The following is a 22,684-nucleotide window of genomic DNA, read 5'->3' as shown; positions in this document are numbered from 1 at the left end:
TTCTTACCCTACTGATTGCTTAAGATTAAGTTGTTTTTTCTCAAACTACAACATTTTTTTAATTGTTGAAACTTGATTTGAAGTGGATAAATAAGGAGGACAAACAGTTTTGAGTCAGGCTGATAGAAGGAATTAATTTTATAGCAAAATCTGTATTTCGTCATATGTCGAGAGATGCTTATTGCTGAAGAAGTACAAAGTACAACGTTGTTTATCGTTGAAACTTGATTAGACATGAATAAATATGAAGGACAAAGCAGTCTTAACTTGGTTAGAGTTAAGGTTTTATAGGAGAATCCGAATTCGTGCATAACTCGTAAAATAGAGCTTATTTTCGGATTCCTGAAGAATGAGTCTGGTTCTTTCTCATAATACAAAGTTTGTTGTTTATTGTTGAAACTTCATCAGAAGTGAAGAAGTAAATGAATGCCTATCAACAAATGTGGGATCTAAACTCTAGTGCTTCCTCTAAAATAATTTCCTTTCTCAATTCAGAAATGTGTGTGTGTAAGTTACAACACCCGTGACACCAAAACGGCTTTCTTTTCTCTCTTTTCTCTACACTCTGCACTGTGAGAACACACACCAAATCAGAAAGGCTTTTTTCTCTCTTTTCTACATTATGGACTGTGGGGACACAAAACCGCTCTCTCTTTTTTTTTTGATTGTGTGCCAGGGCGTTGTCTCACGTATTAGATTATGCTTACGATACGAATGGGTTTATCAGTCACATCAGAATCCATACATACTGATCCTCCCGTAATAAAATGGTCGGATCTTATCAAACACACTTTGTTTCTTGTGACAATCAAGTCAGCGAAACAGCGTATACACGTCAAGACACTGAATCAAGTTTGCCACAAGAACTCATAAGTTTGGCAGTATGGCTCTGCCGTCAGCAATCATACACCCATTTTATTTTCGTGAGACATGTGCAGGCACCTGTTCATCTACTGTTCTATCACTATGAATTAGTTTATCTATTATCAATAAGGATACTTCTACAACTACTATCAAAGTATGTCCAGACTTCTTATGTTGTCAGTTGCTATATATGAATAAGTGGGTAGCTACTGAGAAGCATTAAGCATGTCACACAGCCCAAACATATAACATTTCAGGACACACCACACAGTTAACAACCACCGTGAAGTGTCAAAGCCCAAACATGTAACATTCAACAGGACACTTACACAACACATTCAAATCAAACAGTCAGACAACATACAAGAACATATACCCCAGCCGGCATTGCTCCCTGCCTATTTTCCTACAGCTCACTATGTGTGCGCACACCTTTATTCACAAACTCTTCAACTTATACTCTTTTACCGAAGCTGCTACAGCTCGATTGGCCGAATACCGAATAATCCTAATTCGGTGAATTTGACATCTGCCTTACATGTAACAGATTAGCGGTTTAGCAGTTTTAATTTAGTTTGAGTGAAGGAATTCATTTTATAGCAAAATCCGAAATCGTGAAGAACTCATGAAAGTAAGCTTATTCTCGGATTCCTGAAACTTTAGATTTGCTATTTCTTTTACTGCAAAGTACAACGTTGGTTTTTTTGTTTAAATCTTTCAAGACATGGTAAATATGAAGGACAAAGCAGTTTTAACATAGTTTGAGTGAAGGAATTCATTTTATTGATAAAATCCCAAGAGTCTGCTGAGAAAAGAGAGTGAATGCGAAGTAGACTTTAACACGGCTCTGGGAGCGAGCCGAGTGCGGGCTAACCGGGAGAATTGCTTGAAAGAAACGCGACACCGAATGAGCGGTCAGAACAAAGCCTCAATACGGTTTTCCCGTGGGGTTTTTGTTGCTGCCTTGTCTTTTGCACAGAGTAAAAGACAAGGCAGCCATCGAATAGGCCCCGATTGTTCCTACTTGGTTAGCCGAGGAGCAAGGGGGGGGGGGGGGGGAGCAAGCGTCTCAACCAAGCAAAGCTCACCATGGGGAAGGTGGCTATGCCAACTAGCCTGATGCCCTGCTCCCGCAGTGACGGATAATCGTACTCTGGTTTCTCTTCATAACGTACAAGTCTTTCGCCTTTTACTAAAGACTTCTGTGGAGAGCAGCACTAATGAGTTGTTTCTATTTTTGGCAGGCTTTACCTTTGCGGGTGAAGCCCTTTCTGTCTGTGCAAAAGAAATCTTGTTACTGTGCAGAGTGACTTCTCTGAGTAGAGTCGCCTTACTTGTTGCGACTGTGCCGATGTTCGAAGCTGGAGTGCAAAGTTGTTGCTTGAATGGTGCTTGCTGGAGCGTGCGGGAGTGCAAAGTTATACCATTTAAAAGGGCTGAAGAGTGCTCAGTGCAGCAGGTGGGCGGAGGTGCAAAGTGACACTCTGGCCACCTATGGCCATAAAAAGAACAGGGGTGTTAGCGGACAAGTGCGCATTGTGCCAGGAAGGGCCCTCGGACGTGAACCAGTGGACAGTTGTCGCTTCTCGGCCTTTTGGCTAAGATCAAGTGTAGTATCTGTTCTTATCAGTTTAATATCTGATATGTCCTCTATACGAGGACTACATATTAAATGGATTTTTAGCAATAGGAGTTGAAAAAGTAGCTTGCTCCGTTCACTCCAAGCATTGACCCCGTACTGCAGTGCCGCTGGGAACGGTGCGCTCTTCTCTACTCTTGTGAAAAAGCAAACAGCGGTGCAGGATGGAAGTTTCAGGGAGCCCAAGATGAAACTTTCTTTTAGTCTGCTGAGAAAAGAGAGTGAATGCAAAGTAGACTTTAACACAGCTCTGGGAGCGAGCCGAGTGCGGGCTAACCGGGAGAATTGCTTGAAAGAAACGCCATACCAAATGAGCGGTCAGAACAAAGCCTCAATACGGTGTTCCCGTTGTGTTTTTGTTGCTGCCGCTGTTTGCTTTTTCACAAGAGCGCACCTGTTGAGGGGGGGCCTGGGGGGGCCTGGGTGATGGTGGGTCTCAGGCCCGGGCTGCTGCGACTGGTGTGACCGGGTGGTTTGTTTGTTTGTTTTTTGTTGTTGTTTGTTTGTTTTTTGTAGAGGTCCTCCGGAGTGGGGTTGGGTTGAGTGGGGTGGGGCGGGATGGGTACCTTCTGGGGGTACAGTAGCTCCCAGAATATGGTCGCTGCAGGCCCCGAGCCTGGTGGACATCAGGCCCTCCTGTCCTGTGTTGGCTCCCTTTTAAAAAGTACAGAACTTAGAACAGGTCTAGTCCCTGGCTTTCGGCAGAACTGTCTTCTTTACTTTTTTTTTTTTTCCCCTTATACTGTTCAGCATTATGGCAGCAGAATTGTAGTCTGAATACCTTTGATGCCAAACAGATTTGCTTTGCCAAGGGAAGTTTTATAAATGTAAACCTCCCCTTGATGCCCATTTATTTATTTCTGTTTACAATATATGACATGTAATAGAACTGAACCGGACCGGGGGACAAGGAAAGAAGAAGAGGAAAGAAGAGAAAAACAGAACATACATCGCATACAACACAGCTGTGGATATAGATGACCTGAGACGACATGATAATACATCAACTGCTTAGCGACCATGCTACTGGACTAATGAATGTGGTTGTGTGTGTGTGAGAACATGCAACACCCATGGCACAGGACCTACATGATAACCGTGCTTAGTTATGAGTGTATAAGCGTACAGGGCCACAATCCACAGCCCCCCCAAGCAATCAGAAGCAGGCAGAGAGGGCCACAAGACCCAGGCCACCAGCAGCCCCCACAGAGCACAGAACCCAGGAAGCCCACCGCAGGGGCAACCACGCATCCACCCAGAAGACTGCAGAGGAAGCCCCCGGAAAGAGCCCCCATAAGCATAGGGCAGAGGCCCTCCGGGAGCCAGGGGCAACAGCCCACCGACGTCGCCAGGCCCCAGCCGCCCAGACATGGGCCGTGCACTGGATCCGGGCCCCAGGAGCCCGAGCGCCCCCAAACCCCCCGACAGAGGCCCCACCCAATACCCAGGAGGGCCAAGCGCCCCAGACAGCCACACAGTGGGTCAGCGCCTGCCCCAGCACCCCTGGCCAAGTGCCCTGGGAGTCAAGACGTGCCCACAGGTGGGTGAAGTCGCGAGCAGCGGAGAGAGGCCACGCCGCCCCCCCCATCGGGAGAAGCACAGGCAGGCCAGGCGACAGCAAGTCCAAGATCCAGGCCCAATCATTACCACACACACTTTCATGTCCCATACATCCACACGTCCTCCCTCCCTCGACTCCGCTGGGGTGTAGTGCAGCGGGCACACCAGGGGGCCAGCAGCCCCCCAGCCACCACAGACCCCAAACCAGCAGAACAATTAATTAATCCTCCTGGCCCCTCCCGCCCCGAGCAGCAACCAGGAAGAAGGGGTGTGCGAAGAAGACCCCTCCCCTCACCCTTCTGGCTCTTCAATATTTTCTAATAGTGAGCAATTAAAATTGAGGGGCAGCCAAACTTGTAGAACTGGGAGCGTGGCCCTCTGGGCAGCCTACATACCCAAAGAGCCCCGCCCACCAGATGCCACTCAGTGTAACCACCCCCCAAGACCTAATGTGTGTGTGTGAGTGTGTTTGATAAGTAGTAATGTCTAAGGTGTAATTAAAACAGGGGTGGGAACTGCAGAGTGCAACTACTGCAGAGTCCACTACACCCCACCGAACACACACGCCCCCAAAACCCTTCATGTGTGAGTGTGTGCTGTGTACAGGAGCCAGAAGGGAGAGGGGTATGGGGATATACACTGGGGGCAGCCAGGGACTGGCTGCAATAGGCATCCCCGCTACCAGGGAGCCAACACAGGACAGGAGGGCCTGATGTCCACCAGGCTCGGGGCCTGCAGCGACCATATTCTGGGAGCTACTGTACCCCCAGAAGGTACCCATCCCGCCCCACCCCACTCAACCCAACCCCACTCCGGAGGACCTCTACAAAAAACAAACAAACAACAACAAAAAACAAACAAACAAACCACCCGGTCACACCAGTCGCAGCAGCCCGGGCCTGAGACCCACCATCACCCAGGCCCCCCCAGGCCCCCCCTCAACAGGTGCGCTCTTGTGAAAAAGCAAACAGCGGCAGCAACAAAAACACAACGGGAACACCGTATTGAGGCTTTGTTCTGACCGCTCATTTGGTATGGCGTTTCTTTCAAGCAATTCTCCCGGTTAGCCGACACTCGGCTCGCTCCCATAGCCGGGTTAAAGTCTACTTCGCATTCACTCTCTTTTCTCAGCAGACTAAAAGAAAGTTTCATCTTGGGCTCCCTGAAACTTGCATCCTGCACCGCTGTTTGCTTTTTCACAAGAGTAGAGAAGAGCGCACCGTTCCCAGCGGCACTGCAGTACGGGGTCAATGCTTGGAGTGAACGGAGCAAGCTACTTTTTCAACTCCTATTGCTAAAAATCCATTTAATATGTAGTCCTCGTATAGAGGACATATCAGATATTAAACTGATAAGAACAGATACTACACTTGATCTTAGCCAAAAGGCCGAGAAGCGACAACTGTCCACTGGTTCACGTCCGAGGGCCCTTCCTGGCACAATGCACACTTGTCCGCTAACACCCCTGTTCTTTTTATGGCCATAGGTGGCCAGAGTGTCACTTTGCACCTCCGCCCACCCGCTGCACTGACCACTCTTCAGCCCTTTTAAATGGTATAACTTTGCACTCCCGCACGCTCCAGCAAGCACCATTCAAGCAACAACTTTGCACTCCAGCTTCGAACATCGGCACAGTCGCAACAAGTAAGGCGACTCTACTCAGAGAAGTCACTCTGCACAGTAACAAGATTTCTTTTGCACAGACAGAAAGGGCTTCACCCGCAAAGGTAAAGCCTGCCAAAAATAGAAACAACTCATTAGTGCTGCTCTCCACAGAAGTCTTTAGTAAAAGGTAAAAGACTTGTATGTTATGAAGAGAAACCAGAGTACGATTATCCGTCACTGCGGGAGCAGGGCATCAGGCTAGTTGGCATAGCCACCTTCCCCATGGTGAGCTTTGCTTGGTTGAAACGCTTGCTCCCCCCCCCCCCCCCCTTGCTCCTCGGCTGACCAAGTAGGAACAATCGGGCCCTATTCGATGGCTGCCTTGTCTTTTACTCTGTGCAAAAGACAAGGCAGCAACAAAAACACCACGGGAAAACCGTATTGAGGCTTTGTTCTGACCGCTCATTCGGTGTCGCGTTTCTTTCAAGCAATTCTCCCGGTTAGCCCGCACTCGGCTCGCTCCCAGAGCCGTGTTAAAGTCTACTTCGCATTCACTCTCTTTTCTCAGCAGACTCTTGGGATTTTATCAATAAAATGAATTCCTTCACTCAAACTATGTTAAAACTGCTTTGTCCTTCATATTTACCATGTCTTGAAAGATTTAAACAAAAAAACCAACGTTGTACTTTGCAGTAAAAGAAATAGCAAATCTAAAGTTTCAGGAATCCGAGAATAAGCTTACTTTCATGAGTTCTTCACGATTTCGGATTTTGCTATAAAATGAATTCCTTCACTCAAACTAAATTAAAAGTGCTAAACCGCTAATCTGTTACATGTAAGGCAGATGTCAAATTCACCGAATTAGGATTATTCGGTATTCGGCCAATCGAGCTGTAGCAGCTTCGGTAAAAGAGTATAAGTTGAAGAGTTTCTGAATAAAGGTGTGCGCACACATAGTGAGCTGTAGGAAAATAGGCAGGGAGCAATGCCGGCTGGGGTATATGTTCTTGTATGTTGTCTGACTGTTTGATTTGAATGTGTTGTGTAAGTGTCCTGTTGAATGTTACATGTTTGGGCTTTGACACGCTTCACTGTGGTTGTTAACTGTGTGGTGTGTCCTGAAATGTTATATGTTTGGGCTGTGTGACATGCTTAATGCTTGTCAGTAGCTACCCACTTATTCATATATAGCAACTGACAACGTAAGAAGTCCGGACATACTTTGATAGAGTAGTTGTAGAAGTATCCTTATTGATAATAGATAAACTAATTCATAGTGATAGAACAGTAGATGAACAGGTGCCTGCACATGTCTCACGAAAATAAAATGGATGTATGATTGCTGACGGCAGAGCAATACTGCCAAACTTATGAGTTCTTGTGGCAAACTTGATTCAGTGTCTTGACGTGTATACGCTGTTTCGCTGACTTGATTGTCACAAGAAACAAAGTGTGTTTGATAAGATCCGACCATTTTATTACGGGAGGATCAGTATGTATGGATTCTGATGTGACTGATAAACCCATTCGTATCTTAAGCACAATCTAATACGTGAGACAACGCCCTGGCACACGATAAAAAAAAAAGAGAGAGCGGTTTTGTGTCCCCACAGTCCATAATGTAGAAAAGAGAGAGAAAAGCCTTTCTGATTTGGTGTGTGTGCTCATAGTGCAGAGTGTAGAGAAAAGAAAGCCGTTTTGGTGTCACGGGTGTTGTGACTTACACACACACATTTCTAAATTGAGAAAGGAAATTATTTTAGAGGAAGCACTAGAATTTAGATCCCACATTTGTTGATAGGCATTCATTTATTTCTTCACTTCTGATAAAAATGATAAGACTGACCTAAAGAATTGGAGGCCCATCACACTTTTAAACTTTGACTGTAAACTTTTTAGCAAGGTTTTATCGACACGGATGTCCTCTGTTTTAGAGTAGGTAATTCACCCAGACCAGGCTTGTGCCATCTCAGAGAGACAACTCACCAACAGCCTCGTACTGATTCGAGACATCATTGATTACGCTAGAGACAGAAACACCCGGCTTGTCATCTTAAATTTAGACTTTGAAAAAGCTTTTGATCGGGTCTCGCATCAATATCTCTTTCAGGTGTTGCAGCCATCGAATAGGGCCCGATTGTTCCTACTTGGTGAGATTTGCTTGGTTGAGACGCTTGCTCCCCCCCCTTGCTCCTCGGCTGACCAAGTAGGAACAATCGGGCCCTATTCGATGGCTGCCTTGTCTTTTACTCTGTGCAAAAGACAAGGCAGCCACAAACACCACGGGAACACCGTATTGAGGCTTTGTTCTGACCACTCATTCGGTGTCGCGTTTCTTTCAAGCAATTCTCCCGGTTAGCCCACACTCGGCTCGCTCCCAGAGCTGTGTTAAAGTCTACTTCGCATTCACTCTCTTTTCTCAGCAGATTAAAAGAAAGTTTCATCTTGGGCTCCCTGAAACTTCCATCCTGCACCGCTGTTTGCTTTTTCACAAGAGCAGAGAAGAGCGCACCGTTCCCAGCGGCACTGCAGTACTGGGTCGATGCTTGGAGTGAACGGAGCAAGCTTCTTTTTCAACTCCTATTCTTAAAAATCCATTTAATATGTAGTCCTCGTATAGAGGACATATTAAACTGATAAGAACAGATACTACACTTGATCTTAGCCAAAAGGCCGAGAAGCGATACCTGTCCACTGTTTCAGGTCCGAGGGCCCTTGCTGGCACAATGCGCACTTGTAGCAGTGTTCTTTTTATGGCCATAGGTGGCCAGAGTGTCACGTTGCACCTCCGCCCACCCGCTGCACTGAGCACTCTTCAGCCCTTTTAAATGGTATAACTTTGCACTCCCGCATGCTCCAGCAAGCACCATTCAAGCAACAACTTTGCACTCCAGCTTCGAACATCGGCACAATCGCAACAAGTAAGGCGACTCTACTCAGAGAAGTCACTCTGCACAGTAACAAGATTTCTTTTGCACAGACAGAAAGGGCTTCACCCGCAAAGGTAAAGCCTGCCAAAAATAGAAACAACTCATTAGTGCTGCTCTCCACGAAAGTCTTTAGTAAAAGGCGAAAGACTTGTATGTTATGAAGAGAAACCAGAGTACGATTATCCGTCACTGCGGGAGCAGGGCATCAGGCTAGTTGCCATAGCCACCTTCCCCATGGTGAGCGTTGCTTGGTTGAAACGCTTGCCCCTGTGCAATCGACAAGGCAGCAACAAAAACACCACGGGAACACCGTATTGAGGCTTTGTTCTGACCGCTCATTTGGTGTCGCGTTTCTTTCAAGCAATTCTCCCGGTTAGCCCACACTCGGCTCGCTCCCAGAGCCGTGTTAAAGTCTACTTCGCATTCACTCTCTTTTCTCAGCAGACTCTTGGGATTTTATCTATAAAATGAATTCCTTCATTCAAACTATGTTAAAACTGCTTTGTCCTTCATATTTACCATGTCTAGAAAGATTTAAACAAAAAAAAAACAACGTTGTACTTTGCAGTAAAAGAAAGAGCAAATCTAAAGTTTCAGGAATCCGAGAATAAGCTTACTTTCATGAGTTCTTCACGATTTCGGATTTTGCTATAAAATGAATTCCTTCACTCAAACTAAATTAAAACTGCTAAACCGCTAATCTGTTACATGTAAGGCAGATGTCAAATTCACCGAAATAGGATCTAAGGGTATTCGGCCAATCGAGCTGTAGCAGCTTTGGTAAAAGAGTATAAGTTGAAGAATTTGTGAATAAAGGTGTGCGCACACATAGTGAGCTGTAGGAAAATAGGCAGGGAGCAATGCCAGCTGGGGTATATGTTCTTGTATGTTGTCTGACTGTTTGATTTGAATGTGTTGTGTAAGTGTCCTGTTGAATGTTACATGTTTGGGCTTTGACACTTCACGGTGGTTGTTAACTGTGTGGTGTGTCCTGAAATGTTATATGTTTGGGCTGTGTGACATGCTTAATGCTTGTCAGTAGCTACCCACTTATTCATATATAGCAACTGACAACATAAGAAGTCTGGACATACTTTGATAGTAGTTGTAGAAGTATCCTTATTGATAATAGATAAACTAATTCATAGTGATAGAACAGTAGATGAACAGGTGCCTGCACATGTCTCACGAAAATAAAATGGGTGTATGATTGCTGACGGCAGAGCAATACTGCCAAACTTATGAGTTCTTGTGGCAAACTTGATTCAGTGTCTTGACGTGTATACGCTGTTTCGCTGACTTGATTGTCACAAGAAACAAAGTGTGTTTGATAAGATCCGACCATTTTATTACGGGATGATCAGTATGTATGGATTCTGATGTGACTGATAAACCTATTCGTATCGTAAGCATAATCTAATACGTGAGACAACGCCCTGGCACACAATCAAAAAAAAAAGAGAGAGCGGTTTTGTGTCCCCACAGTCCATAATGTAGAAAAGAGAGAAAAAAGCCTTTCTGATTTTGTGTGTGTTCTCACAGTGCAGAGTGTAGAGAAAAGAGAGAAAAGAAAGCCGTTTTGGTGTCACGGGTGTTGTAACTTACACACACACATTTCTGAATTGAGAAAGGAAATTATTTTAGAGGAAGCATTAGAGTTTAGATCCCACATTTGTTGATAGTCATTCATTTACTTCTTCACTTCTGATGAAGTTTCAACAATAAACAACAAACTTTGTATTATGAGAAAGAACCAGACTCATTCTTCAGGAATCCGAAAATAAGCTCTATTTTACGAGTTATGCACGAATTCGGATTCTCCTATAAAACCTTAACTCTAACCAAGTTAAGACTGCTTTGTCCTTCATATTTATTCATGTCTAATCAAGTTTCAACGATAAACAACGTTGTACTTTGTACTTCTTCAGCAATAAGCATCTCTCGACATATGACGAAATACAGATTTTGCTATAAAATTAATTCCTTCTATCAGCCTGACTCAAAACTGTGTGTCCTCCTTATTTATCCACTTCAAATCAAGTTTCAACAATTAAAAAAATGTTGTAGTTTGAGAAAAAACAACTTAATCTTAAGCAATCAGTAGGGTAAGAAAGGGTAAGAAAAGGTGCAAATGCCAACCATACATCACTAAAAGGTGGAGCGGAAGTATTCAGCTGCAAGTAGGTGCGAATGCCTGACAATGTATGATCAAAAGAGGGAGCGGAGGTTTTCGGCTGCAAGGTCTGAATGTCCAACCATAATTTGTAAAAACCGGGGAAGAAAAGGCTCGAAAGCCCGACTATACACCATCAAAAGCGGGAGCGGAGGTGTTCGGCTGCAAGTAGGTGTGAATGTTCGACCATAATTTGTAAAAAGCGGGTAAGAAAAGGTTCGAATGCCCGACTATATATTAACCAAAGCAGGAGGAGAGGTCTTCGGATAAGAGTGGGTGAGAATTTACAACCATAATCTATAAAATGCGGTGAAAAAAAAGGTGTGAATACCCCATAGAACACTAAAAGGTAGAGCGGAAGTGTTCGGCTGCAAGAAGGTGTGAATGTCTGACCATAGTTTGTAAAAAGCGGGTAAGAAAAGGTTCGAATGCCCGAACATACACCATCAAAAGAGGGAGCGGAGGTGTTCCGCTGTAAGACGGTGTGAATGTCCAACAATAGTTGGTAAAAAGCGGCTAAGAAAAGGTTAAAATACCCGACTGTACACAATCAATAGCGGGAGCGGAGTTGTTCGGCTACAAGAAGGTGTGAAAGTCCGACCATGGTTTGTAAAAAGCGGGTAAGAAAAGGTTCGAATGCCCAAATATATACCATCAAAAGCGGAAGCGGAGGTGTTCGGCTGCAAGAAGGTGTGAACGTCCAACCAAAGTTTGTAAAAAGCAGTGAAGAAAAGTTTCGAATATCCAACCAAACATAATCAAAAGCGGGAGCAGAGCTGTTCGACTGCAAGTAGGTGTGAATGTCAGATCATAATTTGCAAAAAGCTGATGAGAAAGGGTGAGAATGCCCGACTATACACCATCAAATGCGGGAGCGGAAGTGTTCGGCTGTGAGTAGGTGTGAATGTCAAACCATAATTGCTGAAAAATGTGTTAGAAAAGACTAGAATGCCGGACCATACATCATCAAAAGCTGGAAAAGTGGTGTTCGGCTGCAAGTAGGTGTGAATGTCCAGCCATAATTACTCACAAACCGGTAAGAAAAGGTAGTATTGCCAGACCATACATTATCAAAACAGGAAGCGGAGGTGGTTCAGCTGCAAGGTGTGAATGTCTGACTAAAGTTTATAAAAAGCGGGTAAGACAAGGTGCGAATGCCTGACAATGTATGATCAAATGAGGGAGCGGAGGTTTTCGGCTGCAAGGTCTGAATGTACAACCATAATTTGTAAAAACCGGGGAAGAAAAGGCTCGAAAGCCCGACTATACACCATCAAAAGCGGGAGCGGAGGTGTTCGGCTGCAAGTAGGTGTGAATGTTCGACCATAATTTGTAAAAAGCGGGTAAGAAAAGGTTTGAATGCCCGACTATATATTAACAAAAGCAGGAGGAGAGGTCTTCGGATAAGAGTGGGTGAGAATTTCCAACCATAATCAATAAAATGCGGTGAAAAAAAAGGTGTGAATACCCCATAGAACACTAAAAGGTGGAGCAGAAGTGTTCGGCTGCAAGAAGGTGTGACTGTTCGACTATATTTGGTGAAAAGCAGGTGAAGCAAGGTCTGAATGCCCAACCTTACATCATCAAAAACGAGATCAGAGGTGTTTGGCTGCAAGAAGGCCATAGTTTGCCAAAAGCGGGTAAGCTGCGAATGACCGACTAAATATCAACAAAAGTGGGGGCGGAGGTCTTCGGATGCAAGTGGGTGTGAATATCCCACCATACAAGTATGGTGGAGAGGAAGCTGTGAATGGCCGACCATAGTAAAAAGCGGGTGAGAAAAGGTGCGAATGTCCAATCATACATGATCAAAACAGGGAGCGGAGGTGTTTGGCTGCGACAAGGTGTGTATGTCCACCCATAATTAATGAAAAGCGGGCAACAAGTAGGTTTGAATACCCATCATCAAAAGCAGGAGTGGATGTGTTCGGCTACAAGAAGGTTTGAATGTCTGACCATAGTTTGTAAAAAGCGGGTAAGAAAAGGTTCGAGTGCCCGAACATACACCATCAAAAGAGGGAGCGGAAGTGTTCCGCTGTAAGACGGTGTGAATGTCCAACCATAGTTGGTAAAAAGCGGGTAAGAAAAGGTTAAAATACCCGACTGTACACAATCAATAGCGGGAGCGGAGTTGTTCGGCTACAAGAAGGTGTGAAAGTCCGACCATGGTTTGTAAAAAGCGGGTAAGAAAAGGTGCGAATGCCCGACAATGTATGATCAAAAGAGGGAGTGGAGGTTTTCGGCTGCAAGAAGGTCTGAATGTCCAACCATAATTTGAAAAAACCGGGGAAGAAAAGGCTCGAAAGCCCGACTATACACCATCAAAAGTGGGAGCGGAGGTGTTCAGCTTCAAGACGGTCTGAATGTCCATCAATAATTGCTAGAAAACATGAAAGAAAATTTTCGAATATCAAACTGCACATGATCATAATCAGGAGAGGAGGTGTTCAGCTGCAAGAAGGTGTGAATGTCTACCCATAATTACTGAAAAATGGGTAAGAAAAGGTGCGAATGCCTAACCATACATCATCAAAAGAGGGAGCGGAGGTGTTCCGCTGTAAGACGGTGTGAATGTCCGACCATAGATGGTAAAAAGCGGGTAAGAAAAGGTTAAATTACCCGACTGTACACAATCAAAAGAGGGAGCGGAGTTGTTCAGCTAAGAGAAGGTGTGAAAGTCCGACCTTGGTTTGTAAAAAGCGGGTAAGAAAAGGTTCGTATGCCCGAATATACACCATCAAAAGCGGAAGCGGAGGTGTTCGGCTGCAAGATATTGTGAACGTCCGACCAAAGTTTGTAAAAAGCAGTTAAGAAAAGGTTCGAATATCTAACCAAACATAAGAATGAGTCTTTTCCGCTGTAGAATGCCCGACTATAGACCATCAAATGCGGGAGCGGAGGTGTTCGGCTCTGAGTAGGTGTGAATGTCCGACCATAATTGCTGAAGAATGTGTTAGAAAAGGTAAGAATGCTGGACCATACATCATCAAAAGCGGTAGAGGTGGTGTTCGGCTGCAAAAAGGTGTGACTGTTCGACTAAAGTTTGTAAAAAGTGGGTAAGACAAGGTGCGAATGCCTGACAATGTATGATCAAAAGCGGGAGCGGAGGTGTTCAGCTGCAAGAAGGTCTACATGTCCATCAATAATTGCTAGAAAACATGAAAGAAACTTTTCGAAAATCAAACCGCACATGATCATAAGTGGGATAGGAGGTGTTCAGCTGCAAGGTGTGAATGTCCACCCATAATTCCTGAAAAATGGGCAAAAAAAAGGTGTGAATGCCCAACCATACATCATCAAAAGCAGGAGTGGAAGTGTTCAGCTACAAGAAGGTGTGAACGTCCAACCAAAATATGTAAAAAGAAGTTAAGAAAAGGTTCGAATATCCAACCAAACATAATCAAAAGCGGGAGCAGAGCTGTTCGACTGCAAGTAGGTGTGAATGTCAGATCATAATTTGCAAAAAGCTGATGAGAAAGGGTGAGAATGCCCGACTATACATCATCAAATGCGGGAGCGGAGTTGTTCGGCTGTGAGTAGGTGTGAATCTCCGACCATAATTGCTGAAAAATGTGTTAGAAAAGGTAAAAATGCCGGTCCATACATCATCAAAAGCGAGAGAGGTTGTGTTCGGCTGCAAGTAGGTGTGAATGTCCAGCCATAATTACTCACAAACGGGTAAGAAAAGGTAGTATTGCCAGACCATATATGATCAAAACAGGGAGCGGAGGTGGTTCAGCTGCAAGAAGGTTTGAATGTCAAACTAAAGTTCAAATATATTAACAAAAGCGGGAGGAGAGGTCTTCGGATGAAAGTGGTTGAAAATTTCCAACCATAATGTATAAAATGCGGTGAAAGAAAAGGTGTGATAGAACACTAAAAGGTGGAGCGGAAGTGTTCGGCTGCAAGAAGGTGTGAATATCCGACTATATTTGGTGAAAAGCAGGTGAAGCAAGGTCTGAATGCCCAACCTTACATCATCAAAAGCAAGATCAGAGTTGTTTGGCTGCAAGAAGGCCATAGTTTGCCAAAAGCGGGTAAGGTGCGAATGTCCGACTAAATATCAACAAAATTTGGGGCGGAGGTTTTCGGATGCAAGTGGGTGGGAATATCCCACCATACAAGTATGGTGGAGAGGAAGCTGTGAATAGCCGACCATAGTTTGGAAAAAGCGGGTAAGAAAAGGTTTGAATGCCCGAACATACACCATCAAAAGAGGGAGCGGAGGTGTTCCGCTGTACGAAGGTGTGAATGTCCAACCATACTTGGTAAAAAGCGGGTAAGAAAAGGTTAAAATACCCGACTGTACACAATCAATAGCGGGAGCGGATGTGTTCGGCTACAAGAAGGTGTGACAGTCCGACCATGGTTTGTAAAAAGCGGGTAAGAAAAGGTGCGAATGTCCGACAATGTATGATCAAAAGAGAGAGCCGAGGTTTTCGGATACACGAAGGTTTGAATGTCCTACCATAGTTTGTAAATAGCGGGTAAGAAAAGGTTCGAATGCCCGACTATACACCATCAAAAGCGGGAGCGGAGGTGTTCCGCTGTAAGACGGTGTAAATGTCCGACCATATTTGGTAAAAAGCGGGTAAGAAAAGGTTAAAATACCCGACTGTACACAATCAATAGCGGGAGCGGAAGTGTTCGGCTACAAGAAGGTGTGAAGAAGATGCAGTAGAAGAAGTTGAAATCCATCTACATATTGATAAATATGAAGGACAAAGCAGTTCCCACTTGCCCATAAGAAAATAAGCTTATTCTCGGATTCCTGATCCTTCAGTGTTGCTCTTTCTTCTACTGCAAAATACAGTGTTGTTCTTTGTTGAAGTCGATCTAGACATTGATAAATATGAAGGAAAAAGCAGTTTTAACTTGGTTTGAGTGAATGAATTCATTTTATACATAAAATCCGAAATCGTGCAGAACTCATGAAAATAAGCTTATTCTCGGATTCCTAAAACTTTTGATTGGCTCTTTCTTTTACTGCAAAGTACAACGTTGTTTTTTTTGTTTAAATCTATCGAGACATTGATAAATATGAAGGTAAAAGCCGTTTTAACATAGTTTGAGTGAAGGAATTGATTTTATAGATAAAATCCCAAATCATGCAGAACTCCTCAAAAGGGGCGTATGGCTTAATCACAAGTGTGGTTCTTTCTCATTCAGGGTAGTATGAGGAAGTTTATGCTTGAAATATATGTAGAAATGGGTACATATGAAGGACAAAGCAGTGTTAACTTAGTTTGAGAGAAGGAATTCATTTTATACATAAAATCCCAAATCATGCAGAACGTATGAAAAGAAGCTTATTCTCGGATTCCTGATCCTTCAGTTTTGCTCTTTCTTCTACTGCAAAATACAATGTTGTTCTTTGTTGAAGTCGATCTAGACATTGATAAATATGAAGGAAAAAGCAGTTTTAACTTGGTTTGAGTGAATGAATTCATTGTATACATATAATCCGAAATCGTGCAGAACTCATGAAAATAAGCTTATTCTCGGATTCCTAAAACTTTTGATTTGCTCTTTCTTTTATTGCAAAGTACAACGTTGTTTTTTTGTTTAAATCTATCGAGACATTGATAAATATGAAGGTAAAAGCCGTTTTAACATAGTTTGAGTGAAGGAATTAATTTTATAGATAAAATCCCAAATCATGCAGAACTCCTCAAAAGGGAGGTATGGCTTAATCACAAGTGTGGCTCTTTCTCATTCAGGGTAGTATGAGGAAGTTTATGCTTGAAATATATGTAGAAATGGGTACATATGAAGGACAAAGCAGTGTTAACTTAGTTTGCGTGAAGAAATTCATTTTATACATAAAATCCGAAATCGTGCAGAACTCATGAAAATAAGCTTATTCTCGGATTCCTAAAACTTTTGATTTGCACTTTCTTTTACTGCAAAAGTACAACGTTGTTTTTTGTTGAAATCTATCTAGACATTGATAAATACCAGCCGAAACTCTGCTGCCGCTTTTGATAATTTATGGTTGGGCATTCTTACCTTTTCTTACCCGCTTTTTACAAATTATGATCTTAGATTCACACCTACTTGCACTACTTACTACCTTCTCATCCACTTATGATCATGTGCGGTTGGGCTTTCGCACCTTTTCTTACCCATTTTTCAGTAATTATGGGTGGACATTCAGACCTTCTTGCAGCCGAAAACCTCTGCTCCTCTTTTGATCATACATTGTCGGGCATTCACACCTTGTCTTACCCGCTTTTTACAAACTTTAGTCGGACATTCAAACCTTCTTGCAGCTGAACCACCTCCGCTCCCTGTTTTGATCATATATGGTCTGGCAATAGTACCTTTTCTTACCCGTTTGTGAGTAATTATGGCTGGACATTCACACCTTCTTGCAGCCGAACACAACCTCTCCCGCTTTTGATGATATATGGTCCGGCATTCTTACCTTTTCTAACACATTTTTCAGCAATTATGGTCGGACATTCACACCTACTCACAGACGAACACCTCCGCTCCCACATTTGATAGTGTATAGTCGGGCATTCTCACCCTTTCTCATCAGCTTTTTGCAAATTATGATCTGATATTCACACCTACTTGCAGTCGAACAGCTCTGCTCCCGCTTTTGATTATGTTTGGTTGGATATTCGAACATTTTCTTAATGCTTTTTACAAACTTTGGTCGGACGTTCACACCGTCTTGCAGCCGAACACCTCCGCTTCCGCTTTTGATGGTGTATAGTCGGGCATTCGAGCCTTTTCTTACCCACCTATTACTTACTATGGTTGGACATTCAAACCTTCTTGTAGCCGAACAACTCTGCTCCCGCTTTTGATGGTGTATAGTTGGGCTTTCGAGCCTTTTCTTCCCCGATTTTTACAAATTATGGTTGGACATTCAGACCTTGCAGCCGAAAACCACCTCTCCCGCTTTTGATGATGTATTGTCCGGCATTCTAGTCTTTTCTATCACATTTTTCAGCAATTATGATCTGACATTCACACCTACTTGCAGTCGAACAGCTCTGCTCCCGCTTTTGATTATGTTCGGTTGGATATTCAAACCTTTTCTTAACTGCTTTTTACAAACTTTGGTCGGACGTTCACACCTTCTTGCAGCCGAACACCCCCGCTTCCGCTTTTGATGGTATATATTCGGGTATTCGAACCTTCTCTTACCCGCTTTTTACAAACCATGGTTGGACTTTCATACCTTCTTGTAGCTGAACAACTCCACTCCTGCTTTTGATAATTTATGGTTGGACATTCGCATCTTTTCCTACCCATTTTTCAGTAATTATGGGTGGATATTCACATCTTCTTGCAGCTGAACACCTCCTCTCCCGCTAATGATCATGTAAGGTTTGATATTCGAAAATTTTCTTTCATGTTTTAAAGCAATTATTAATGGACATTCACACCTACTTGCAGCCGAACACCACCTCTCCCGCTTTTGATGATGTATGGACCGGCATTCTTACCTTTTCTAACACATTTTTCAGCAATTATGGTTGGAGAATCACACCTACTCACAGCCGAACAACTCCGCTACCGCATTTGATGGTGTATAGTCGGGATTTCTCACCCTTTTTCATCAGCTTTTTGCAAATTATTCTCTGACATTCACACCTACTTGCAGTCGAACAGCTCTGCTCCCGCTTTTGATTATGTTTGGTTAGATATTCGAACCTTTTCTTAACTGCTTTTTTACAAACTTTGGTCGGACGTTCACACCTTCTTGCAGCCGAACACCTACGCTTCCGGTTTTGATAGTGTATATTCGGGCATACGAACCTTTTCTTACCCGCTTTTTACAAACCATGGTCGGACTTTCACACCTTCTCTTAGCTGAACAACTCCGCTCCCTCTTTTGATTGTGTACAGTCGGGTATTTTAACCTTTTCTTACCCGCTTTTTACCAACTACGATCGGACATTCACACCGTCTTACAGCGGAACACCTCCGCTCCCTCTTTTGATGGTGTATGTTAGGGCATTCGAACCTTTTCTTACCCGCTTTTTACAAACCAGGGTCGTACTTTCACACCTTTTAGTAGCCAAACACCTCCGCTCCCGCTATTGATTGTGTACAGTCAGGTATTTTAACCTTTTCTTACCCGCTTTTTACCAACTATGGTCGGACATTCACACTGTCTTACAGCGGAACACCTCCTCTCCCGCTTATGATCATGTACGGTTTGATATTCGAAAATTTACTTTCTTGTTTTAAAGCAATTATTGATGGACATTCAAACCTTCTTTTTGATGGTGTATAGTCGGGCTTTCGAGCCTTTTCTTCCCGGTTTTTACAAACCATGATCGGACTTTCACACCTTCTTGTAGCCGAACACATCCGCTCCCGCTATTGATTGTGTATTGTCGGGCATTCGAACCTTTTCTTACCCGCTTTTTACAAACTATGGTGGGACATTCAAACCTTCTTGTATCCGAAAACCTCCGCTCTCTCTTTTGATCATACATTGTCGGACATTCGCACCTTTTCTTACCCGCTTTTTACAAACCATGGTCGGACTTTCACACCTTCTTGTAGCCGAACACATCCGCTCCCGCTATTGATTGTGTACAGTCGGGTATTTTAACCTTTTCTTACCCGCTTTTTACCAACTATGGTCGGACATTCACACCTTCGTACAGCGGAACACCTCCGCTCCCTCTTTTGATGGTGTATGTTCGGGTATTCAAACCTTTTCTTACCCGCTTTTTCCAAACTATGGTCGGCTATTCACAGCTTCCTCTCCACCATACTTGTATGGTTGGATATTCACACCCACTTGCATCCGAAGACCTCTGCCCCAAATTTTGTTGATATTTAGTCGGACATTCGCACCTTACCCGCTTTTGGCAAACTATGGCCTTCTTGCAGCCAAACACCTCTGATCTCGCTTTTGATGATGTAAGGTTGGGCATTCAGACCTTGCTTCACCTGCTTTTCACCAAATATAGTCGGACATTCACACCTTCTTGCAGCCGAACACTTCCGCTCCACCTTTTAGTGTTCTATCACACCTTTTTTTCACCGCATTTTATACATTATGGTCGGAAATTTTCAACCACTCTCATCCGAAGACCTCTCCTCCCGCTTTCTTTAATATATTTGAACTTTAGTCGGACATTCAAACCTTCTTGCAGCTGAACCACCTCCGCTCCCTGTTTTGATCATATATGGTCTGGCAATACTACCTTTTCTTACCCGTTTGTGAGTAATTATGGCTGGACATTCACACCTACTTGCAGCCGAACACAACCTCTCTCGCTTTTGATGATGTATGGACCGGCATTTTTACCTTTTCTAACACATTTTTCAGCAATTATGGTCGGAGATTCACACCTACTCACAGCCGAACAACTCCGCTCCCGCATTTGATGATGTATAGTCGGGCATTCTCACCCTTTCTCATCAGCTTTTTGCAAATTATGATCTGACATTCACACCTACTTGCAGTCGAAAAGCTCTGCTCCCGCTTTTGATTATGTTTGGTTGGATATTCGAACCTTTTCTTAACTGCTTTTTACATATTTTGGTTGGACGTTCAAACCTTCTTGTAGCCGAACACTTCCACTCCTGCTTTTGATGATGTATGGTTGGGCATTCACACCTTTTTTTTGCCCATTTTTCAGGAATTATGGGTGGACATTCACACCTTGCAGCTGAACACCTCCTATCCCACTTATGATCATGTGCGGTTTGATTTTCGAAAAGTTTCTTTCATGTTTTCTAGCAATTATTGATGGACATGTAGACCTTCTTGCAGCTGAACACCTCCGCTCCCGCTTTTGATCATACATTGTCAGGCATTCGCACCTTGTCTTACCCACTTTTTACAAACTTTAGTCGAACAGTCACACCTACTTGCAGCCGAACACAACCTCTCTCGCTTTTGATGATGTATGGACCGGCATTCTTACCTTTTTGTAACACATTTTTCAGCAATTATGGTCGGAGATTCACACCTACTCACAGCCGAACAACTCCGCTCCCGCATTTGATGGTGTATAGTCGGGCATTCTCACCCTTTCTCATCAGCTTTTTGCAAATTATGATCTGACATTCACACCTACTTGCAGTCAAACAGCTCTGCTCCCGCTTTTGATTATGTTTGGTTGGATATTCGAACCTTTTCTTAACTTCTTTTTACATATTTTGGTTGGACGTTCACACCTTCTTGTAGCCGAACACTTCCACTCCTGCTTTTGATGATGTATGGTTGGGCATTCACACCTTTTTTTGTCCATTTTTCAGGAATTATGGGTGGACATTCACACCTTGCAGCTGAACACCTCCTATCCCACTTATGATCATGTGCGGTTTGATTTTCGAAAAGTTTCTTTCATGTTTTCTAGCAATTATTGATGGACATGTAGACCTTCTTGCAGCTGAACACCTCCGCTCCCGCTTTTGATCATACATTGTCAGGCATTTGCACCTTGTCTTACCCACTTTTTACAAACTTTAGTCGAACAGTCACACCTTTTTGCAGCCGAACACCACCTCTCCCGCTTTTGATGATGTATGGTCCAGCATTCTTACCTTTTCTAACACATTCTTCAGCAATTATGGTCGGACATTCACACCTACTCAGAGCCGAACACCTCCGCTCCCGCATTTGATGGTGTATAGTCGGGCATTCTCACCCTTTCTCATCAGCTTTTTACAAATTATGATCTGACATTCACACCTGCTTTTGATAATGTATTGTTAGGCATTCGCACCTTTTTTTTACCCATTTTTCATGAATTATGGGTGGACATTCACACCTTCTTGCAGCCGAACACCTCCTCTCCCGCTTATGATCATGTGCGGTTTGATATTCGAAAATTTACTTTCTTGTTTTAAAGCAATTATTGATGGACATTCAAACCTTCTTTTTGATGGTGTATAGTCGGGCTTTCGAGCCTTTTCTTCCCGGTTTTTACAAACCATGGTCGGACTTTCACACCTTCTTGTAGCCGAACAACTCCGCTTCCGCTATTGATTGTGTACAGTCGGGTATTTTAACCTTTTCTTACCCGCTTTTTACCAACTATGGTTGGACATTCACACCGTCTTACAGCGGAACACCTCTGCTCCCGCTTTTGATGGTGTATAGTCGGGCATTCGAACCTTTTCTTACCCGCTTTTTATAAACTATGGTGGGACATTCAAACCTTCTTGTATCCGAAAACCTCCGCTCTCTCTTTTGATCATACATTGTCGGACATTCGCACCTTTTCTTACCCGCTTTTTACAAACCATGGTCGGACTTTCACATCTTCTTGTAGCCGAACACATCCGCTCCCGCTATTGATTGTGTACAGTCGGGTATTTTAACCTTTTCTTACCCGCTTTTTACCAAGTATGGTCGGACATTCACACCTTCGTACAGCGGAACACCTCCGCTCCCTCTTTTGATGGTGTATGTTCGGGCATTCAAACCTTTTCTTACCCGCTTTTTCCAAACTATGGTCGGCTATTCACAGCTTCCTCTCCACCATACTTGTATGGTGGGATATTCACACCCACTTGCCCCAAATTTTGTTGATATTTAGTCGGACATTCGCACCTTACCCGCTTTTGGCAAACTATGGCCTTCTTGCAGCCAAACACCTCTGATCTCGCTTTTGATGATGTTCAGACCTTGCTTCACCTGCTTTTCACCAAATATAGTCGGACATTCACACCTTCTTGCAGCCGAACACTTCAGCTCCACCTTTTAGTGTTCTATCATACCTTTTTTTCACCGCATTTTATACATTATGGTTGGAAATTTTCAACCACTCTCATCCGAAGACCTCTCCTCCCGCTTTTGTTAATATATTTGAACTTTAGTCGGACATTAAAACCTTCTTGCAGCTGAACCACCTCCGCTCCCTGTTTTGATCATATATGGTCTGGCAATACTACCTTTTCTTACCCGTTTGTGAGTAATTATGG

The 22,684-nt window shown here is 43.6% G+C and overlaps 6 non-coding genes across 6 annotated transcripts; 2 read left to right on the top strand and 4 right to left on the bottom strand.

The window, feature by feature from the left end:
* The first annotated feature begins 2,012 nt into the window (after positions 1-2,012).
* On the top strand, positions 2,013-2,126 carry LOC140317217 (U5 spliceosomal RNA). Its single transcript, XR_011917550.1, has one exon. It is a non-coding gene; the product is annotated as a U5 spliceosomal RNA (small nuclear RNA).
* Positions 2,127-2,442: 316 nt separating this feature from the next.
* On the top strand, positions 2,443-2,633 carry LOC140317456 (U2 spliceosomal RNA). Its single transcript, XR_011917761.1, has one exon. It is a non-coding gene; the product is annotated as a U2 spliceosomal RNA (small nuclear RNA).
* A 2,639-nt stretch (positions 2,634-5,272) lies between these two features.
* Positions 5,273-5,463, bottom strand: LOC140317444 (U2 spliceosomal RNA). Its single transcript, XR_011917757.1, has one exon. It is a non-coding gene; the product is annotated as a U2 spliceosomal RNA (small nuclear RNA).
* Positions 5,464-5,779: 316 nt separating this feature from the next.
* Positions 5,780-5,893, bottom strand: LOC140317427 (U5 spliceosomal RNA). Its single transcript, XR_011917742.1, has one exon. It is a non-coding gene; the product is annotated as a U5 spliceosomal RNA (small nuclear RNA).
* A 2,276-nt stretch (positions 5,894-8,169) lies between these two features.
* On the bottom strand, positions 8,170-8,353 carry LOC140317049 (U2 spliceosomal RNA). The gene has a single exon (XR_011917400.1). It is a non-coding gene; the product is annotated as a U2 spliceosomal RNA (small nuclear RNA).
* A 308-nt stretch (positions 8,354-8,661) lies between these two features.
* Positions 8,662-8,775, bottom strand: LOC140317351 (U5 spliceosomal RNA). Its single transcript, XR_011917673.1, has one exon. It is a non-coding gene; the product is annotated as a U5 spliceosomal RNA (small nuclear RNA).
* Between the last annotated feature and the right edge of the window lie 13,909 nt (positions 8,776-22,684).

This window comes from Leuresthes tenuis, unplaced genomic scaffold (genome assembly GCF_036924035.1).
Source record: "Leuresthes tenuis unplaced genomic scaffold, fLeuTen1.0.hap1 SCAF_10, whole genome shotgun sequence".
In the NCBI taxonomy this organism is placed as follows: Eukaryota; Metazoa; Chordata; class Actinopteri; order Atheriniformes; family Atherinopsidae; genus Leuresthes; species Leuresthes tenuis.
Note: the sequence above shows the minus strand (reverse complement) of the source record. Positions and strands in the feature narration are given on the sequence as shown.